The 21703-nt window shown below is 40.7% G+C and overlaps 1 protein-coding gene and 1 long non-coding RNA gene across 2 annotated transcripts in view; one reads left to right on the plus strand and one right to left on the minus strand.

The window, feature by feature from the left end:
• Positions 1-21703, minus strand: part of Crybg1 (crystallin beta-gamma domain containing 1) — a 190632-nt gene that overhangs the window by 64274 nt on the left and 104655 nt on the right. The window lies entirely within an intron of this gene.
• Positions 111-3263, plus strand: LOC144365866 (uncharacterized). The gene is made up of 2 exons (XR_013424597.1): positions 111-203; positions 2272-3263. It is a non-coding gene; the product is annotated as an uncharacterized LOC144365866 (long non-coding RNA).

The following is a 21703-nucleotide window of genomic DNA, read 5'->3' on the forward strand; positions in this document are numbered from 1 at the left end:
TTGGCAACATTGACACAAATACTCTCTTTCTCTCTCTCTCTCTCTCTCTCTCTCTCTCTCTCTCACACACACACACACACACACACACACACACACACACACTTAGACAAGATCAGAGAACAAGGAGGTAGGTCACATCAGACACAGAAAGAGCTGAGAAATGAAGCCTGCTGCAAAGGAAGGTAGAGCAGGAAGGGAGGAAGGTAAGGCACAGGTGCAAACAGACCCTGGGGGGTGAGGAGCAGCTCCTGCAGAGCCCAAAGTACCACACTGGAACTACCAAGCAGGGAGATTCTGACACTTTAACAGATTAGGTCTATAAAATTATGCTTCTAAGGGCTTTCATTTAACATCTCATATCTTTTTCCCCCTCCACTTCCTTTCTACCCTTAGGAAAATGGGCTTGTTTTTCCCTCCTATGGAATTGGGTTTTATTCTTTGCTTCCCCTGTGAGACTCTGTCTTGGGGCAGGTGGGATAGGGGTGGAAGTAGCAGAGATTGGGAGTGGGGAGACTGTGAGAAATCTGTGCCCTTTCAGTTTTGAAAAGTAAAACATTTCATCACCTTTCACCACTCTATTCCTGGCAGCAGCTAGAGCTGGGCTGCCTCCTCTCTGCCTCAGCTTGTGCGTTTGGATTGCATTTTGCAAACCCCACTCCTGTACAGGCTTGAGGCGGACAAGCCTGCACACCCAGGTTTTCCTGCACTACCCTCGTCCTCATTATGCCTGGAGACACAGGCAGCAGCTCTGCCCATTTCAACATTTTGAATTAAAATTCAAATGTCTTTCTCACTAGCCACTACACTATTAGTACCTACAGCATAATTACTAACACTGTATACCTTTCCGTGTACCTTTATTTCATAGCACAGAGAAACTCCAGGGAGAGACAACCTTCAAAATGATCAGCCTGGCTAGTATACCTCCTCCTGCAGGTCTCCCCACCCAAGCCCAACACTCTTTACCCCTGTTCCTAAGCTATCATTCAATCTATCTGCTTAGGACACATCTAGATATTAACAACTAGGCACTAATAAAATTATTGACCAAAACATCAAAATTTTACTTATTAAATCCGAAATGCTTTTGAAGGTTCATAGTCACAATGCTCTTGATCCTACATGTTTAATTATTTTTTAATTTGGCAAATAATTTTAAAAAGGCATTTAAAAACATGTTGTGAATTCTGTTAAGATTTCTAGGTACCAATCAAGAGCTCACACCTTCGTGTAGAGACTATTTATCAGTGTGGTTATTAAGCCATTGTGTCTGAAAGAGCAAATGATGGGGAAAGTGTTAAGGATTAAAGCTTGAATAGAGAAAATGAAGGCAATAACGCCCAACACTTACTCGGGGTTTTATATTTATGCCTCTGTGATCAAACTAGTGAAGCGAAGTTTAATATGTCTTATATAAACTTCTTTTTCTTAAAAGTTTACAAGATTGCTTTTTTCTCTTCACTTATTTTAATTCCCAGCACTTCTTGAATGATAGGGTTGTAAGAAGCTGAGTTGTTCCCATAAATTTCTGTGTCCTAATAAATCTCGTTTGGGGAAAGTATGTGCAATACATAATAACTCGTTATACAGCGGCCCGTGAGAGCAACAGGCAGCCAACGCCCACTGGAGAGCACATTTGAAAGATAACCTACATTTTAAAAGAATGTACTAGAGTTCCAAGTTCTGCTACCATGAAGAAAACTGAAAATCAACCCTTCTTCTCAAAACAATGTTTCTCCACTAGTTCCATCCTCCACCCCTGCCCCCAAGGGGCTGGATATCAGTTTGCCTTTAAAATTTGAAAAAGGGGTGGAGAGAGCCCAGCTGTTTTTAACTCAGAGAGGAAAAAAGGACTAAGTTCTTTATAGCACACTCAACAACAGGTCTATAAAACCGAACTTATTGGGATGGCGATGGAGCTAAGTCAAATGCATTTAACAAGAGTAGCTTGGTAATGATCACCTGTGGGATTTTAAAGAACGAGAACTAGCAAACAGCAGAGATGACAGGCAGGGTGTTCTCATTTCCACTTCAAGTCCAAGTCTCTGAGGGTGCTCAGCCTCCCACTCTATTTCCTCTATTCAAAAATTGCTTAAGATTTTTAAACCCAGAGAGTTTGCCAGATGTAGACAATAAATACATTGTGAATTCAGTGATGTTATTAATAGCAGTAATAGTACATAAATTCAAAAACAAGGTCTTAAGCAATAAAGAGATAACAAAACTTCGGTTCTTTCTTACCATGCTGTCGCTTCTTTTTGATTTCTATAGATACACCAAGAGGATATAAGAAGTAAAACGCAGTTCCGCCGGCATTACCAGTATGGATCTTCCTACTTCTCAGAACAGCCTGGCCTGGTTCTCAGCCTTATGGGGCTTAACTCTCGCCAGCTCATCTGCCAAGGAGCTGCTGTCTCCCCGAGTCAGAGCTGAAGGACAGATGCTGACTGTCATGTCAAAAGCGCTTTTAATAAGGGTGTGTTTGACTCAAGAGTTGAAAGGGTTAAAGAGGTGCGCCCTTTCTTGGGTGTGACACTAAACTAAAATTGCTGAAAAGACAACAGAGGAAGTAGTAGTAGGTGGTTCGGGGAAAGTTGTCCTGAATATATTAAATTAATATGAAAAAAGCCTGATTACAGGTGGATGGGAAGGAGGCATTTGGAAGGGTATCTTAGCTCTGATTTTCAATCTCTGGTGAAAAAGGTCAATTGTCTTTATTGCTGAGTTTCTGTTCTGTTTTGTTTTCATTTCACTTTTTATTTACTTCTGCTGTTTTCTCCTACCTAGGTATAAATTATATCCAACAAGCCATATCCCATGTAACATTACTTAAAAATGTGTGTCCATGTAACAGGAAAGGTGAAAATGATGTACATTTATTTCATCAGTACCCAAATAATGGACACCTATAATCATCAATCCATATAATTCTGTAATTGTAAATTATTATCCCATTTCTAGCTTGGTTATGTCTTGTAAATTTTCAGTATTCAGCAAAATTCTTTTGTTGAAGTTTTATTTTTCAACAAATAGTGACACTATTAATCGACCTCTTAATTACTTGGCTTTATTTCTAGGTGATATAAATTAGAAGAAAAAATGCTCTCCTGTTTCTTTTATCATGACCACCCTTATTAGGAACATTTATTAAGGGGCTGGTGTCGTGACTCAGGGGTAGAGTGCTTGCCAGGCAGGTATAAGGCATTTGGTTTGATTCTCAGCACCGCATATAAATAAATGAATAAAATAAAGGTCCATCAACATCTAATATTTTTTTTTTAAAAAAGAAACATTTATCAAGCACCTACAGGCTCATTGGTGTGAACATGCACTGATGATGATGTTCTTGATTATTATGATTATAATTGTGGCTGAAAGCATATAACACAAAACCTGCCCCTTAATGATTTTTAAGTGCTCAGTATTCACCATATTCATTGTTGTGCAAAAGCTCTCTAGAACTTTCTCATTTTGCAAAACTGAAGCTTTATGCCCATTAAGCAACTCCTCATTCTGCTCTGCCCCCAGCCCCTGGCAATCACCGTTCTCCTTTTCGTTTCTGAGTTTGACTGTTTCAGTCACCTTATAAACAGTATTCATCTTTGTGTGACTAACTTTTATCACTTATAGCACAACATCCTCGAGGTTCATACAACATGTATTGATTGCCAGCTCTCTGGCAGTCTCCCGTCGACTCAGGGTTCTCTGACATCAAGGAACTCACAGTTTGGGGTAAAAGGAAAGGAATGAAGACAGATATATGAAGACTATATAAGGAAATACTGTTGTTTAGAGGATGCTATGGGCCTATAATAACAGCTACCACTTACGGATGCCCTCTGTACAAAAAGTAGTTCTTCATTGGGGATGGGGGTGTCATTTAAACTAATACTTAAAATACACATACCCTAGGTCTAAGTGTTTGGTTTCTTCCCTTTTTTTTCTAAATAAGTATTATGGCTGATATATAAAACCTTTATAGTCTAATATTAATTGATTGACAATCAATTCTTTAGTAATCATTTATATTAAAAACATTTTCTGGCACTATGACTATTCAAGGACTTAACAACATAATCTGAAATAAGAATTCTTTCTCTTTCTCTCTCTCTCTCTTTTTTTTTTTTTTTTTTTTTTGAGATGGTGTCTCACTAAGTTGCTTAGGGCCTAGCTAAGTTGTGCTGAGGCTGGCTTTGAACTTGTAATCCTCCTGCCTTAACCTCCTGAACTGTGCCAATGCTCTGGCTTGAAAATAAGAATTCTTCTACTAACCTCCCTGGCACAGAAAAGATAGGAAACAGTTAATATCTTCCACGAGTACCTACCTGAACTCACTGTGTGAGGGATAGAGAATACAAGGTTTATTTTTACTTTTAGAAGCTTATAGACTTGTCTATAAAGCAACCACCTGTGTGCAGGCAGGCATATAATTAACTGCTAAAATATGTGCTGTAGACATTTGTGATGCTTTCAGAGTTCAAAGGGAAGGAGACCAGTGAGGGTGTGCAGCAAGGGTCCAGGAAGACAAAGGACCAACTCTGAAGGACAGACTTAACAAGGAACGGGGTAAGGGAAGGCACTCCAGGCCAGGGCAAAGCCTGAAGACAGGTAAGCCGTGGCCATGGGCATAAAGGCCTCACTGCAGTTAAGGGGCATGATGAAACCTGGTGGAATTAGTGAGGGGAAGGTGGAAGGTGGAATAAGGAAAGTAATGTCATCTGGGGAAGGCTGGAGAATATGGACTCTTCACAGGTTCATGAGCGGGGAAGTGACATGATTGGAAGGGATGCTGGTGGAAGACAACCATGGCAGCCTCTGGTGGACCCCATGGAAGGGGAGTTGGGGTTAGTGACCCGGAGTGACCACAAGTTGTGGAAATGGAAGGAAGAAAAGAAAATAATGTGGGAAAGTAGAGACTGAGAGAGAGTGAGGTGAACTCAAAGGAAACCATGATGCAGTTTTGCGGCCTGGAGAACCTCATGGAGCTCTAGCAGAGGGCTGGGAGACTGGCATGGGTCATGTGAACTTAAGGGACAGTTAATATTGCCAAGTAGAAATGTCCAAAAACCATGTAGGTTTCACTCTCAAAGTTATACGTCTATACTTAATCTGAACACTAAATCGGTCTCTTAGAAATCACAATTTTATAGGAAAAACAGAAGCGATGCTCCATAGATGGCATTATTGGCTCTATTATAGGGCAGCGAGTGCTACTTATTCCCTGTAAAAAACAAAAGATACATTTACTGTCTTGAGCCTCCTTCAGCATCTGACAGTTTGGATCAGCAGTTTGTCTTTATGTGTCCTTTACAGAGGTGGCTCCTGCTGAATGGGCTTTGTGGTCAGGATTTCACTAATAAGCTTAGGTAATGACTACTCTGAATGCCTGGACAGCATTTCTTCATTTTGTTTAAATAAAGTGTCTGAAGAAAGGCTACTTTTTGTGATTATCATAATGAATGAAATAAAAATAGCTAGACTGTAGTTCTGTTTTGCAACAAAGCAATAAAATCCTCTTGTAAGAGGAAACTTCCTTAATTTAATTATCACATGGAGGGGGCCGGGGTTATGGCTCAGCTGTAGAGCACCTGCCTGGCACGCGTGAGGCCCTGGGTTTGATCCTCAGCACTACATAAAAGTAAATAAATAAAATAAAGGTATTGTGTCCATCTACAAATATATATATATATATATATAGATAGATAGATAGATAGATAGATATAGATATATAGATATAGATAGCGCGCACACACACATATATGTATTTATTTATATAGTAAACAACAACAACACAACATGGTGATGAGAGGCAGCCGTACCAATCTTGTTTATTTCCAGGCTTACTCAAGGTGTTGCACTTTCTCATTAGTATACTTTTTTTTTTAAGTGCAAATTGAAAACTGATTACATATTCATTACTAGCATCAGGCTTTTCACAGAGGATAGAAAAAAGAAGGAGAATTCAGTATGCCCTTTTCTTCCCATCCCCTCAGCCAAATTCCCCACGGATGGATTCTAGCTGGGGACCTTCCTCACATGTTCACTGTTGCTGCGAGCCTTACTTATTTCTGCCTCTGACTGAGACTGGGTTTCTGCAAAGCCTAGGAATATGGCTAGGTGCAAAGAAAGGTACATTCGACAACCCCTGACTTTCTGCCCACATTTGCTAGCCCTGCCCATCCATATCATATGGGAAAAAGTCACATAGACATACTTCAGCTGGGAGTCCCTGGACCCCCCACCCCCGCCCTGCCTGTCCCCCAACAGAGGACACAATTTTAAGAGGAAATGATAACTGCAGAGTGAGCAGATTTATTAAACGGAGGACTCCTTTATAGTTGTTTTTTTAAAAATTCCTGCTGGAGGCATTAGTCCCTTCATAGAATACAAAATTATCTCAAAGTTCTTCTCCCCCACCACCTTTTTTTTTTTTTTTTTTGAAATGGGACCTCACTATGTTGTACAGGCTGGTCTGGAACCCCTGGGCGAAGGTGATCTTCCTGCCTCAGCCTCCCAAGTAGCTGGGACAAAAGGGACAGAGAATTTTAAAAGCATATACATTTATGTATTTAAAATAGGCTCAGTCAAATAGGAAGTAGAGAGCTTCAGTGAGACGGGGGTTCAGGGAAAGAATGGAAATTCAATCCATCAGTTTGAAGATTTATTATCTCTAGAAATAGTGAGAGATTGGGACTCAAAGTAAAAAGGCCAGTGAAAAATTCCTAGTCTGTGGAATGACCAAGCAGTGACAATGCTGTTTTCAATTCTCTACTGCACTGTGCTGAGCTGGTCAAAGTTCACTGTGTGTATACAACTGCACTAAGATGATGGTGCTTTGGGGAAATCAAGGAGGAGGCTGGTTCCAAGTATAGGGGGACTCCTGGCACAAGGAAGCACAGGAGAAGAGGTGAGGGGAGTGGTCCTCAGAGAGGAACCAGAGCCAGAGGTAATGGGGAGGACTCGGACCTTGATTTTGCATGTAAAATGGGGGCATCCATCTTTTTTTTATTTAGCTGTTGAAGTACAGGTGCTCTCATATGGCTAGAAGTCTTGGAGGACACCAGATATCTATATTACATTTTTATGAACAGTAGCCTTAGGGTTAATTATGTCCCATGAATTTTGCTAAGCACTTTACATTCATAAACTCATCAAATCTGAAGAGGAACAAATTATTGTCACCATTTTACAAATGAGGAAAGTTCAGGCAAGGAAGGCAAGCAATTTGTCCAAGGGCACAGGATTAATGAATAGTGCCCAGGTTCAAACCCAGGACTGCTGGACTCCAAACCACACAGTCTTCACCTCTTGTCTCTAACATCAGCTTTCGCCACCCCCTCTCCAGAAACCATTCTGTCTCTCTGTGGTCCCTGGTTTCTTCCCTTACAGCCTTCTTGGTATATTTCCCTGCCATAGATACCACGTCACATTCATTTTCAAATCAGATATTCAGCTTCCCTGAAGCTACAGGACTTATCTGAGGGCCACACAGGAAGAGGCAAGGCTAGGTGCTTGCTAGGGGCCCTGGTGACACCGATGGTTCTGAGATTGGGAGTGACCAAGATGGCTGCCAGAACCCCCTCACCCATATTCCTGACATTCCTGGGCTGTCTCAGTGCTAACTACTTCCTGCTTCAACTTGTACTCCCTTCAGTCTGTTTTACACGTGGCAGCTCAGGTGAGCATTTTAAAAGCAGAAGTCAGAATCCCTGGTGGCTTCCATTCAGTTCTGATTGAAATTCAAACTTCTTATAATGACCCTTAGCTTCTGTGTGACCTTGTCTACCTTCCTTGTCTACCTCTCTGCCTCAACTTGTCCTCCTCTTTGCCTCATTCACGTCCCTCCAGCCTCCAAGTTCTTTATCATTCCTACCATACCAAAGGCTGCTGCTCCTTCTTCTGGATGCTTCTCTCAGATATCCACCTCTCTTCAGTCAAGTCTCCCCAAGAGGCCTCTGTGCCCACACAGCCACCTAGACCAGGGCTCTCCTGTCCTCATCTCGACTCCCTTTTCTGTGCTATTCTTCCTCCTAGTACCCGTCTCTAGCTCACAGTCTAATGTGTACCTCTTGGTCACTTCTGTTTCCAGCTAAAATGGAAGCTCCTGAGAGCAGGGATTTTATCAGTATCCTTCATCCTAAATCCTTAGCACCTGACAGGTATAATAGCATTGCAGTCACACAGTAGGTGCTTCAGAACCACATACAGAATGAACAAGTGCAGTTCACAGACTTCTGTTAAAGGGAAAGGTTTCCAATATGGCCTGACTAGGAGAGAAGGTGTATCAGTTAGGTCCTGGGAGAAGGAAAGAACAGGAAAAGTGGAATGTTTGGATGAGAGGCTAGAGGGGCAAAGGAGCTGTACAAAAGGGATTACAGGTACATGATGGCATGTACCTGTAATCCCAGCAACTCAGGAGGCTGAAGCAGGAGGATTGCAAGTTTAAGGCCAGCCTCAACAACTCAACGAGGCCCTAAGCAACTTAGTGAGACCTTGTCTCAAAATAAAAAATTAAAAAAAAAGGGCTGAGGATATGGCTTAGTGATAAGTACCACTGGGTTCAATCCTTGGGACCCAAAAATAAAACTAAAAAATAAAATAAAAGGGGCCAAGTTATGCACAGGACTAAGGGATCTTCTTAAGAGTAGTGTCCTAACCTGAGACTAAAAACACAACTGAATGGCAAGGAGGGAACAGCTGCCAGAATAGGCACACAGAGGATAGTGCCAGGGGTTCTGGCAGGGGTGGAGGGACACAGCCAGCTGGCACTGTCCTGCAGGGAGGGATCCTAGAGAATGAATGCCTGGCCTTTTTTTCATTCCCTCTCTAACCTCCTGCCAAGACCCTGCTTCAATCCCAGCAGAGAGCCAGAGACCAGCCAGAAAGACCTTATCGATGTCCACGCAGGACATGGAATAGGATGGAGGACGGAATGGGGTCTGGAGGTGCAAAGGAAGGCGTCCAGGTGCGAATCTATGGGGGTAGGAGGAAGCTGATTAAGGAAAGGAAGAGTGGAGACCTGGGTCACCAAAATGACCAAAATGGAGTACTGCAGACATCTAGGAACTTTCTTTTCCCCTCACAGTATTGGAGATTAAATCCAAGGGTACTCTACCAAGCCATCTCCCCAGCCTTCATTTTCGGTTTTGTTTGAGATGGGGATCTCACTAAGTTGCTGAGGCTGTCCTGGAACTTGCAATCCTCCTGCCTCAGGCTCTCAAGTCTGAGACTACATGCATGCACCACCACACCCAGCAGCAGACACACAGGGACTTTATTTAAGAGATGTCAAGCGTGTCTAACCTCACCTCTCAAGACTTAATTCTATGTCCAATAAGGTTTTATAATTGTTCTCTTCATAAATTTAGTATGTCAGAGACATTGTAAGTTAAACTTTCACCTCCATCATAGCAGCCAAATTTCCTTTAGCACAAAATGCTCTTACTAACTCCCGGCTGCAGTGAGCAATTCTAGTTTGGTCACAGGTCAGCCAGGCCCTCTTCTGGCCTGTATCATGTTTGTCTGCCATGCTGTCCTAAACAACCACTTAGCCTAAAGGGTATGAACTTTAAACTTCTCTTAAACTCTGCAGTCAGTTCTGCAATGATGTCTTCCTTAGCATCATGCCATTCAGAAAACAGACTGCATTTCTAGCAAAAAGGATGATTGCCCCTGTCTCACCTTCTATGACACCTATGGCACAAGCAACCAATAAATAAATAAATAAATAAATAAATAAATAAATAATTGAAATTACTTATAGAAATTGACCATGCTGATACTTGACCTTGGCCTTCCAGCTTCCAGAACTGTGAGAACCAAATGTCCTGTTTTGTAAGTTACCCTTCTATGTTATAGCAGCCCAAGCTGACCAAGACACTCAGAAATCCCACTCCTAGGTACATACCCAAAAGGACTGAAAGTATCTGCCCACAGAAAAATGTATGTATGAATATTGGTGGCAGATTTATTTACAAGAGTCAAAATACACCAGCAACACAAACGCTCATCAGCTGATGAATGGAAAAACAAAACGTGGCATTATTGGTCATCATAGGAAACGAAGCACTGAGACACGCCACAACAGGGAAGAACCGTGACAACATCTTGCTCAGTGAAAGTGCCAGACACAAAACAATAAACATAATGTTTACTTCCATTTATGTCATAAATCCAGAATAGGCAAATCCACAGAGACAGAGAGAGTAGATGGGTGGTTGCCAGGTGCTGGGGGAAGGACTGAATGGAGGGTAACTACAGAATTTCTTTGGGGGATGACAAAAAGATTCTGGAATGAGATCGTAGTGGTGGTTGCAAAACCGTGTCAATATCCTAAAACCCACTGAATTATACACTTCAAACAGTAAACTTTATGGCATATGAATTAGACTTGACTTATAAAATGGATGATGAATGATAATGAGGTGAGGCCATTCTAGCCCCCTTATTTCACCACCCCAAGGAAACTGATGAAAGTAATTTTAAAAATCTGAGGTTATAAGAAAATCTATGGTGTCCTGGGACAATGCAAAGACCAAATCTATTAAAGTAGCAGGGGAGTCCTCTTCACTATTATTTTAGGGGCAGTTGTAGAAAAGGAAGTAGAAAGAGAAATATGGGAAGACTGAGGTCTCTAACAAGGGGCAAAAGGCCTCATATTCTCAGGGGTCCCAGACACAAATTTGTAATGCTAAATGACATTAAAGATTCAGGTACAATGTATTGATTTCACAGTGGTACAACGAGGCAATGGCAGGAATTTTTGTTAAATATAAAATCACATCTCATGTATAAATGAACATTTTTTAGTACAAATACACAACATACAAAATTACATTGAATTTGTGTGTTGAGAATATTCATTTGTTAAACATGGAGATTGAGAATTTTTATCAGCATTTTCATGGCTCTATTGTATTCTATTCTTCAGTGCTCTCACTTGGAAAAATAGAAACAGGAATTGTATATATCTCACCATAATTTTTTCTTACAACTTCAGATTTTTTTTATTGCTTTCATCAGTTTCCTTGGGGTGATGTAATAAGGAGTCTAGAATGACCTTACCTCATTAATGTTCATCATCCATTTTACAAGGATTAAACAAGTTATTATTTGTATTCAGAATAGTGCCTAGTGTGTACGCAATAATGTATGTATAAGCTTTTGCTATTAATATTCTCTACCATTTCTCCAAATCAAACATTATAAGATACTGAGGAGGTATTGTGAATTGAATGTTTCTAAATGTGTTTCTAAATGTAGTCTTCTCAACTCTCACGTTGAAACCGTACCCTGAAATATGATTTAGTAGGATGAGAGACCTTTGGGATGTGATTAGGTATTGAGGGTGGAGCCCTCATGCATGAGATTAGGGCCTTTATAAGTGTCACAAAAGAGCTTGCTTCCCTTCTCTGGTCTCTGCCAAGTGAAGAAACAAGAAGTTAGCCACATACCACCCAATTGAGGCCCTCACAAGAACCCAACCAAATTGGTATCCTGCTCTCACACATTCAGCTCTCAGATGTATGAGAAATAAGTGTCTGCTGTTTATGAGTGACTGACTGTGGTACTTTGTTTTAGCAGCCTGAACTTTGACAGCAGGGGATGTAAAAATCTCTCTCTAAACATATGTAACAGAAATGAGTGCTGTGTGGCTCAGTGATAGAGCACTTACCTAGCATAAGTGAAGAGCTGGGTTCCATCTCCAGCACCAGGGGAAAAAAAGAAATTCTCTCTGTTCATTTTGAGCTAAGCTCTCAAAGGGTTAAGGCAGGTTCAAATTAGGGGTCTAGCTTGAAGAGGTGGCTTGGACCCAAGAAATGCACAAATGAGAAAAGAAGTATTTCTAGATTTTAAGAGAAGGAAGTCTGAGGTCGATACAGAATGTAGTGAAATCCATATAACATATTAGAGCTTTTTCTATGTTGATGTTGTCCCCCTTCTTTTGGAAAATGAGAAGAAGAAAATGAACATGCAATCATTGAATAGGTGTAAAAGACCTTGGAGACTCATTTAATTGGTGGAAATGATTTTTAAATAATATATATGCTCTTGATAGTATAGCCCATGAGAATTGTGTTCATTCATTCATGGAAACATTTATTGAGCATCTTACAAGTTTTCTCTTGTCACAGGTTTACTTCTACCAAGAGGCACGTACTGATTAGACTAAGCCTCCTTTAACTGTAAGTGTGGAAAGGCATGGCCTCCTCAGTGACTCAGTCCATTCAGACTACTGTATCAGTGTCCCAGATCAAGTGGCTTATAAATAACCAAAATTTATTTCTCACGGTTTGGGTGGATGGGAAGTTCAAGGACAAGTGCCGGCAGACTCATCTGGTGAAGGCCTGCTTCCTCACCATCTTCTCACTGTGTGCTCACATGGTAGAAGGAACTACATAGTTCTTGGGGTCTTCTATTTTGTAAGCAATAATCTCTTTCATGAAGACTCCATCCTCATGACCCCATAACCTCCCTAAGGCCTCACTTTCTAATACGATCACATTGTGAGGTTGATTTTAACATAGGATTTGGGAGGGACACAGACATTAGTGTATATCACTGTCGTTAGTATTCCAAGTAGAAGGTATGTGAAGCTTCCATGTACTCTATAGCAATGGTATGTATGGGGTACAAAATGCATTTGACTTGAACACACTTTCCATTGATTTGTGCTCTGCCAAATGTTACACTGCCCTTAGCAGATGTATGAGAGGCACAACCCAAGCCTTCAGGCATTATCCTATATGGCAATTACTTTCAGCGGAGGACTTCAAAATTGAGCAGGCACATCAACTTCTAGATTGTAGCCGTCATCAGTCTCAGCCTAAACCACAGTTTAACTGGCTACGAACATAATTGGAATTAAGGTTTAGAAGGAAAGATAAGACAGATCTAATCTGCACACAAGAGCAAAACATATACACACTCATTATCTCATTGTAATTTTTGTGCACCCTCATTATTGAAGAGCTTTCATGTGGTGCACAGATCTAACCTAATAAGGCAGCATATGAAGGATTATCCCACATTCCTCTAAAGCTACAGGAGCAGTGGTGAGATGGATGCCCTTCCACAGCTGTCTCACCCAGTGGTGAGATGGATGCCCTTCCACAGCTGTCTCACAGCTGCATCCCAGTTCCAGGGCACCGTCTGGCATCCAGCAGATGGAGGGCTCTGTGCCAGCAAGACCAAGAGCTGTGCTCTCCTCCTTTGTACAGGGATGGGAACTTCTGCCTAGCCATCCTGTGCCTGGGCACACACTTTCTGAATGGTCACATACAGCTTCCTACTCTGGATCAACCAGGGAGAGTGAAAAGCCCTTTTTGTGGTTTGAGATCCTTCAGAAAGGAAGAAAACCTACATACCACTTCTGATGAGCCACACAAAAATGGTTCCCAATAGAACAAACTTGAAGGAAGGCTACCAAAGGACCCATTGTCATATCCCTCCCTCTTTTTCAGTTTTTTTGGTTAATCTTTAGTCACAGCTCATCTCACCAGGGGTAACTGAGGAAGATGCTTTGCTAGTTTGCTAAAGGTCAAATAAATGAAGCTTAATTTGAGATGATATGAAGTAATTCCTTAACTATGACCAATGTCAATTTGTTATCTAAAAGGAAGGAGCCTGAATTGGACTAGTCTTGGAAACCTTGACTCCTTGCTTCAACTGCCCTTACATTCTAGTTCCTCAAATTACAGCCCAACTTTCGCCAGTAAACACCCTTCAAGTCAATGTTCAGTATCCACTGAAAACACAAAGGGAACTTGTGAAAAGATCCACTTCCTTCATTTGCTTCTTCCTGCACTTCAGTATTCCATTGAACATTTCTCCTTAAAACTGGATATGTGTGGGGCTGGGGATGTGGCTCAAGCAGTAGGGCGCTCGCCTGGCATGCCCAGGGGGCTGGATTCGATCCTCAGCACCACATAAAATAAAATAAAGATGTTGTGTCCACTGAAAATTAAATATTAAAAAATTCTCTCTCTCTCAAAAAAAAAAAAAAGTGTATATGTGAACGCCACGCTAAGTGAAATAAGCCAGACTCAGAAAATCAAGGGTCAAATGTTTTCTCTCATATGTGGAAGCTAGAGTGAAATAAGGGGTTGGGGGCAGCTGGATATCATAAGAATAGAGAAATCAGTGGAATAGAAGGAGACTGAATGGGAGGGGGAAGAACATGAAAGGGGAGTAAGTGGGGAATGAATTCAACAAAAGTACACTATGCGTATGTATAAATGTACCATGATGAATTCCACCTTCATGTATATCTATAGAGCACCAATTGAAAATAAAGAAAAGAATGACCAGTAGAGTAGAGGAAGGGGAATTGGGGGAGGGAGAAGGGAAGGGAAGGAGGAAGCACTAGGGATTGAAATGGAGCAAATTAAATTCCAATCATATATGATTATGTCATATTATGTCCACACATATATGTCATACATTATGACCACTATTACGTACAACTACAATGCACTAATACAAGCCAAAAAAGTGAGTAGGAACCTTAAACAGACATAAATAAATAATCACATTGATTAAAATGAAAATATGATGGGGCAGTGATTGGAACAATGTCATTTTTGTGGCTTTGAAATTACAATGGGATCAACACCGCAAAACATCACCACAATAGCTTAAAAGACATTGAAGAAGAAATGCTGGGTCCACATAATTATGCTGATGGCTCTTTATGCCTTGACAGAGCTAAATTCATAATTAAATATCTCTTTCTTTGCTTCGTTCAATAATGACAATGCTATACCAAATGCTTATGGTGGGTGGTATTCTAAGTGCTTCACATGTAATAAACACATTGAATCCTCATGCTGACCTGATGAGGCTGATGAGCATTTGAAGTAGAAAGAAACCCAAGAATGCTTATCTATCCAATGGTAGCTTGAATTTGTACCTGAGCAGGTGGGATTCAAAATCCATGCTTTTAACCAATTCATCATACTTTCAGACTTTTCAAAGGTGCTTGTGGTTCTGCATAAGGAACTAACCTCACTTTATGTCCCTCCCACAGACAGTCCCTAAGAAATTCATAATAGGACCCAGTACCCTTAAAAAAAATTACAAAAGGAGATGGGTACGGTGGCAAATGCCTAAAATCCCAGCGACTCTAGAAGCTGAGGCAGGAGGATCACAAGTTCAAAGCCAGCCTCAGCAATTTAGCAAGGCCCTAAATAACTCAGTGAGATTCTGTCTTTAAATAAATTATAAAAGGGTCCAGGAATGTGGCTCAGTATTTCAGTGCCCCTGATTCAATCCCCAGTATCAAAAAACCCAAAAGGAACATCGTCCATTAGATGATGTTCTATAAGGTAGCCTATTTTAAGTGTGATTCACAGAAGGAAGGGAGATATAATTTCACACACTGAATGACCTAGTAAACTTGATACTCAATCAACATTGAAAAAGAAAAAAACTTCCATCTCAAGTTTCCCATGAATTAATCACTCATAAGTCCATTGCTGCATCATCCTCGGGTGTCACAGCCGCCGGGAAATTTAAGCAAAGAGTCTGACTCAAGGTGTGTGTGGCAATCCATAGTATTAAATGATCTTTTGGTGTTAGATCTAACTTACATAATCGTAGAATGGTGGAGATGAGAGGGGCCTGGCAGCTTCTGAACTTACTGTGCTTAAGTGATCCTGCCCAAGAAGGATGAATGAGATGCCCCAGGTCCTCAATCCAGGCAGCAGAAGGAGCATCATGAGATGATGATCACAGACTTTCCAGTGTTGGATGCCTTTCTGCACTTTGCATACTGCTCACCCACCCCTGTGGTTTTTTAAAAATGTGTTCTTTTTAAATATACAAGAAGTAGAGTGTATTTTGACACATTGTGTATAAATGGAGTATACACAATAAGGATATTGTGTATAAGGATCCCATTGTTATGGTTGTACATGATGTGGGATTACATTGGTCATGTGTTCATATATAAGGACAGAAAAGTTATGTCCCTGTGACTTTTTTTTTTAATACAAAAGTAACATGTTGGGCTGGGTGCAGGTAGCTCAGTGGTAGATCACTTGCCTAGCATGTGTAAGGCCCTGGGTTTTCTATCCCCAGCACTGCAAATAAGAAAGTTGCATATAATTTTATTGTGGTTAGTGAAATCTACTTAGCCCAGCCCTAAGTTCATTAAAAAAAAAAAAAAACTAAAATGTTCTCATGACCTGGGATTAAGGACACTTTCTTATTCTCTGTATAGACAAAGTTAACATAGTTATATTTACTAGTTGAATTTTGGAACTATATTTGACCTACTTGAAATAGGAGTTCAGTGGTGCTTACCTGTTCTTCATTGAGAGAAGCAGACAGGTAGCATCATAAAACACTAAAGCACCAGGGAACAGGAAACAGGAGTGTGGAAAGTGGAAAATGAGCATTCTTTTTTATCTTGTGTAGGAACTCATTTTCTATCATTCCACTATATTTCATCATTAATCACTTGGTCCCTGTGGAAATGGTTGGGGATATCTCTGAAAAACAGACAGCCGGGCCCTGTGGCACATGCCTATAGTCTCAGCAGCTTGGGAGGCAGGAGGATTGTAAGTTCAAAGCCATGCTCAGCAGCTTAGTAGGACCCTAAGCAAATCAGCAAGACCCTGTCTCTAAATAAAATATAAAAAAGGGCTGGGGATGTGGCTCAGTGGGTAAGTGCCCCTGGGTTCAATCCCCAGTACCAAAACAAACAAACAATCAAACAAAACAGAAGATGTTTCAAGTTCTGGGAACAAGGAAATGTCAGATTTTTGGCCTCCTCTCCAGTCCAGGTGCTCAGAACCTCCTCTGCCCGCCTGCCTCTTGTCTCCCTCACCAGTCACTATATACAAAAACCTTTCTATATCATAGGTTTTATTCCATCACCTATTTCTTTAAAAACATTTAGTGACTGTCCACTCTGTTCAAGAGAAAGCCCACACTTTCATAACCCTGAGCAGAATAGCACTGTTCCTCTTTGTAGTCATCCCGCCTCCATGTGCCTGTGCCAACTGTCCACTAACCAAATTCGAATGTTCTCAGTTCCACAAGCACACCACCTGCTTGCCTGTCTCCTTATCTTTGCTCATGGGGTTTTTCCTCTAGAATGTCGCCTCACCCTCTGTGCAATCCAACTCTGATTCACACGGCAGGGTCCAGCCTGGAGGCTTCCTGCATAGCCCAAGTGTACTGACATTCTCTTAAAGCACTCATTATTGGTAATGCGGATTTCTCATTTGCTGGTCATTTTTCCATGTACATTTCTCCTACATTCTCATTTGTTTTATAATTTCCTTTAGAGCAGGATACATTGCTTAGACTAAAAAACATTTCCAGTATGCCTTAAAAACATAAAGAATTAAGTATCAGACAATGGATTATTTGACAACTCTCCCCAAACTCTCCTTGAAGAGCTGACACTTAAAACACTTGAGATAATTTTTTAATAATTATTCTAAAAATCTAAAAGCTCATGAATAAATCTTTAAGAAAGGGCTTTTACCTATAATTCATGGTGAGATTCAAAGATAACTGGTTATAGTGTATTTATTAATCAATTAAGAGAATTAAGAAAATGGGAATAAATAAACTCACTTTTTTGGTTTTGTTTTTTAAAAACCTACCTAAGTTTGTCTCAACATTAAAGACAAAAAGACAAGAATATAACTGGAGGCTCACACACCACATGTTTAAGTATTTTGACGTTATGAATCAAGCTCACAAACTATTAAATAATGTTCTAATATTCTGCCTTTTAAAAAAATGCATCTTTGAAATGACCTGAAGCTCAAGTTTACCTTCTCTTCCCTCTCTTGCCTCCATTCTATATGACCAGTGGCCTCCAAAATTACCCAGGACATCTCAGCCTGCACATCTGAATGTGTTCCCTGCATAGGGCCTCCCCTTGGCCACCTGTTGGGCCTAGTTATATCTCCTGGCCCCAGGGTCTGCCCCCAGAGAGACAAAAGAAGAGACTTTAGAATTATACCAGAAACTATGTAACTTCTAGAAGAAAAGTTAGGGCCAATACTCCAGGACATAGACACAGGCAACAACTTTCCCAATAGGAACCCTAAAGTGTTAATAAATCATATTAAAAAGCTGCACAGGAAAGGAAATAACAAAGTGAGAAGAGAGAGCCTACAGAATGGGAGAGAATCTTTTCTAACTATTTTTCTGATAGGGGATTAATATCCAGAATATGTAAAGAACTAAAAAAACTTGACACCAAAAAACCAAATAACTGAATTAATTAATGGGCGGATGAACTAAATAGACACTTCTCAAAAGAAGAAATACAAATGATAAAAAAATATGGCTATAAAAAGATGTTCGACATCTTACTAAAGTAATTAGGAAAATGCAAATCAAAACTGCATTGAGATTTCATCTCAATCCAAACAACAATAAGTGCTGGAGAGGATTCAGAGAAAAAGGAACACTTTTACATTGTTGGGATTGTAAATTAATACAACCACTAAGGAAATGAGCACGAAGATTCTTCCAAAGACTAGGACTGGAACCACTATATGACCCAGCTATAATTTTGTCATATGATACTGATACATACATACTCATGTTTATGGTAGCATGAGTCACAATAATCAAACTATGGAACCAATCTAGGTGTCCATCAATAGATGATGGATAAAGAAAATGTTTTATATATATATATATATGAATTTTATTTATTTCTAAGGAAGAAATAAACTAATTATATGTTGTTTGCAGGAAAATGGGTGGGACTTAAGAACATTATGTTAAGTGAAATAAGCCAAACTCAGAATATCATGGGTAGTATGTTTTCTCTTATATGTAGAAGCTAAAGAGGAAAAAGGAAAATAAAGTGTGTGTTGAGGGGTAGATCTCATGAAAAGTGAAGGGAGACCATAGAGTATAGGAAGGAGATGGAGAAGGAGAGAGTAACCACTGGGGAACAATATTGACCAAATTACATTGTAATATCATGGACATGTATGGGTGTGTAGCAATGAATCCCAACATTATAACTATAAAGCACCAATAAAAAATGTGGAAAAAATCTGACAACACAAAAAATCTGACAACTCAAAAAATCTGACAACTCAAAAAATCTGACAACTCAAAAAATCTGACAACTCAGACTTAGGTGACATTTTCAAGAAGCTCAGTTCAGATAGCTTCCCACCCCAAATGAGAAATCATGTGATGTCTTTCCCCTCTATTTATCCCTGCTATCCCACCCTCCTCCCAACATGTCCCTCTCCTCCAGTTCCCAAACACACCAAGCAGAGAACTGTCTCTCTTCACATAGAAAACCACAAAGATCAGGTGAAGTTCTGCAAGCACAACATGTCTTTGGATTATTTCCATTTGGTTGTCTTCAATGGTAATGAATATTGACTCAATGGTCCAGGAAACCCAAGTTCAGGCTGAGAGTCAGGAATTCCAGAACTCATTATTGAGCCCAGCAACATAGTGCTTAGAGTCTAGGCACTAACATCTTTGCTTTTCCTGATTTGCAAAGCAAGGATAATGATACCCAACTCAGGGCTGGAGTATGGGTTAATTAATGATTGTATGATGCTAAGTATAAGGAGGCTTCGTGGCACAGGCAGGTAACATGCCTTGTAGGAGTGATACATATTAATAATATTGTATTAGACCCCAGCACAGCTATGTCAATCACTCTGAGGAATGTGGTCTAAGCAGAACTCCTTTATTTCATTTTATGATTATATACTAGCTTTTAGGTTCCTGCTCTAAATTCATCTTTATAATAATACAGAAATTGTTTATTTATTTTCCTCCATTAGTTCTGTAAAGGAAGGGCAGGCTGTGAGTTATTTTGAATTCTGGGTGTGTCACAGTGTTGCTTTTACCAAGCTATTTATTGGACAGACTGGAAAGGAGAGGACTGCACCCATGCCTTGGGCCTAAGGGGAAGAGAGAAGCAAGAAGCTCCCTTGTGCCCGAGGAAAAGTCAGGACTTGGCCTGGCTGCCTGAGTGCTCAGCACACCCTCACCCCAACACGGGTGACAGCTTACTGTCTCTACATCACCAGACTTTGTAGACCTTGGTGCAGAATTGCCCAAACTGTACTTTACAAAACTGCCTTCAAACAAAAAATACTGACTTTCTGCTATATAAGATAGCTACAAGGAAAGTCTTTTTTTTTTCTTTTAATTCTATCAACTGGAGCAGTGAATGAAAAAAAAATTATACTATAGCAGAACAAGAAAACTTTAGGACTTGACTTTTAAGAGACCTCGAAGGATTAGTTAATCCTGACAGTTACAAAACTAGAAAAGAGAAGCAATTGTCCCCTACTTACTGTGTCAAATTCAAATTAATACATTAATGCAAGTTTGAGGCCAGCCTCAGCAATTTAGCGAGACCCTGTCTTGAAATAAAATGAAAAGAACTGGGGATGTAGCTTGGTAGTAAAGTGCCCCTGGGTTCAATGCCCAGTAGAAAACGAGGGAAGGAAGGAAGGAAGGGAGGGAGGGAAGGAAGAAAGAACGAAATCAAACCAAATTTTAAAAATTGAACTCGAGGGCTGGGGCTGGGGCTGGGGCTGGGGCTCAGTGGCAGAGCGCTTGACTAGCATGCATGAGGCACTCACTGGGTTCGATCCTTGGCACCACATAAAAATAAACAAATAAAAAAAAGGCATCTGTCCATCTACAACTACAAAAATAAAATAAAATAAACTGAACTCAAATGCCTGAGTGTTAAGAAGTTTTTGAGAAATAAAATAATTAAGGATATGAAGTTGAAAGCATAAGATACAGAGAAAGCCACTTATTCATTCACTCCATAAACATTTACAAGCACCTAGTACATGCCAGACATTGTGCTAGGAAGAGAGATATAGCAGGGAACAAAAGAGACAAGAATCCCTGCTTCGTGGAGTAGATGTCGTAGGAGAGGACACGGATAATAAACAAGCAAACAAGCCAGCAGGGGAACAGGATATAATGATATGTGCTGTGCAGGTAACTCATGTAGGTGGAGGTGATAGTGTCTGAGTGACCTTTCTGCAGAGGTGACATTTAGGCTAAGATGTGAAGGACCAGCAGGAATCCTGCCTCTGAGGACCCGGGTAAGTGTATTCTAGGCCCCACAAACGGGTCATGCTACATTCCTGAGGCAGGGAAGAGCTCAAGCAATTGCTTCAGGATGGGGGTGAGCAGTGGGAGATGGGGCAGTGAGTCAGGGAGGGGCATGGTCCATTCACAAAGGTCCTGTAAACCCGTGTGCAGCCCCTTTTCAGATTTTATTTAGAGATAGGGTGCCACTGAGTTGCTTAGGGCCTCCCTACGTTGCTGAGGCTGGCTTTGAATTCACCATCTTCCTGCCTCAGCCCCCTGAGCAGCTGGGATTACAGGCGTGCACCACAGCTCAGACTGGAGATTTCTAAGAGTGGTGGGGAACCCTTAGGAGAGTTATAAGCAGAAGAGTAATAGGATCTGATTCATACAGGAAAAGATGATTCTGGCCTCTCTCTATAGAAAACTGTAACGAGGAAAAGGACAAAAGAAAGGGGGCAGAGAGAATGAATCTGGCCAAATTATATTGTTACACTGTGTGTATGTTTGACTATGTAACAACGAGGAGTCCCAACATGATACACAACTGTAGTGCACCAATAAAATATATGGGGAAAAGAAGAGTGGGGAGCAGAGAAACCAGCTAGGGGACTATCACAGTTAGTAGTTACGTCTT

This window comes from Ictidomys tridecemlineatus, chromosome 8 (assembly GCF_052094955.1).
Source record: "Ictidomys tridecemlineatus isolate mIctTri1 chromosome 8, mIctTri1.hap1, whole genome shotgun sequence".
NCBI classification, from domain to species: Eukaryota; Metazoa; Chordata; class Mammalia; order Rodentia; family Sciuridae; genus Ictidomys; species Ictidomys tridecemlineatus.